Genomic DNA, 1,729 nt, shown 5'->3' on the forward strand with positions numbered 1-1,729 from the left:
CAAAGCAGCTTTTCACTTACTTTTTCACCACGCAATTCTCGCAGCTATGGCTAGCCCTGGCTTCGGAAGAAAGCTGTAGCTGTACAAGTGAACAAATAACAATTTAACAGAGTGAAAAATATTTATCAGTGCTCTGAACGGACCTACACAGTCTTACGCAGTGTAGAAGGGTGCAGTGCTAAGCCCGCTCCTATGCAATCTCACCCTGATACGCCAAACAAGAAACATGCCGCGAGGAGTACACATCACAACCTATGCCGAAGATATGTGCATCAGGGGCGCATCAAGTTTGTGCTATATCACCCAACAAGGACTTCAAAAAGGATTACCGAAGCTCTCCATGTATTTGGCTACCTGAGGTCTTCAACTCTCGCCGAAAAGCCAAGTCATGGTTCTCAAAAGAAAAAAAAAGACCAAATATCCGCTCTTACTACCGCTGAGAACGTACGTATGGTAGCGGACGACCGCTACCATACGTACGGTCTCAGCGATTGCTTGAAATTTTGATAGAAATCACTCTTTGTCACCGCACGTCAAAAAACTAAGTGCAAGGGTTGCCGCTGAATCGCCAGCTTCCAAATTCACGGCGGGAACACGATGGCGCTGCAATTGCCGCTCAATGGTACGACTTGAAAAAAACCTATATTGAAGGCACATTGCGCTATTGCCTACAGCTGCTTCAAGGATTGTGACCAGCAAATAAGAAGATTCTGGAAGCCGCGCGGGACAACTGCCTGCGGATTTGCCTGGGCCTCCCGAAGGGCTCTTCAGCCTCGGGAACAACACGTCCACCGCTAGATGTCTACTCTTCCCAAGAAATAATGAGCACCCATCTTCGGCATGTGCTCCAAGGGAAGAAGCACTTCATGTACCGTGTCCACGTAACTCGCAGTAAGTCTGGCTTTGGCCAAACTGCGCAAATCTTGGACTTTCCTCCGATTATTCAGCCACAGAAATTCAGCCACAGACTTTTTCTCAACGGGTACTTTCGCCTCTAGACATAAACCGGTTTGTACCAGGTGTAAATGGGACAAAGAGTCGCATGACAGAGGCCGTGGTGCTGCAGACCACTCTAATCTATTTAATCGAGAAATATACTCAGCACACTCACATCTACGCTGATGCCTCAACCACTCGGAAGACTTCCTCCTGGGGTCTTTACGTGGCCTCCGCAGGACAAATGCTTTCTTATCGGCTTCAGCGGAGGACATCCTCTGTTAAAAAAACATCATAAAAACAATCATCAGCCTGTTTCTTTCGACATTGCGTACTTACACCCCTTGGCCATTGCACGAGTCCACTGTACCGAATTTCAGTGGATGCCTGCTCATTGTGGCATTCTAGCCAAAGAAAAAGTAGATGAAGCGGCACGCAAAGGTCTTCAACACCAAAACTGTAAGCGGATTTATTTCACTAAATCTGATGCTTCAAAACTGCCTGAAAGATTTGCTTCTGAAGAAAAGGACTGGCTGCGGAGCTTGCCGATCCAGCATTATCCTTTCCTTTGCTCAATCGACCCAAATCTCCAGATCCAGACTGCCATACAACCTTCCTCGCCATTTGGAAACTCTATATCATCGTCTTCGCCTGAACACCCCCTATGGGCATCCAGCTTACGGTACCGCTTCGGTCAAATGACACGTCCACACTGCAACAACTGTGGCTGAATTGAAACCGTGCAGCATAACCTGTTTGAGTGTCGAGAGTATGCCGACAAGCGTGAGTTTTA

This window comes from Dermacentor variabilis, chromosome 4, assembly GCF_050947875.1.
Source record: "Dermacentor variabilis isolate Ectoservices chromosome 4, ASM5094787v1, whole genome shotgun sequence".
Taxonomy (NCBI): domain Eukaryota; kingdom Metazoa; phylum Arthropoda; class Arachnida; order Ixodida; family Ixodidae; genus Dermacentor; species Dermacentor variabilis.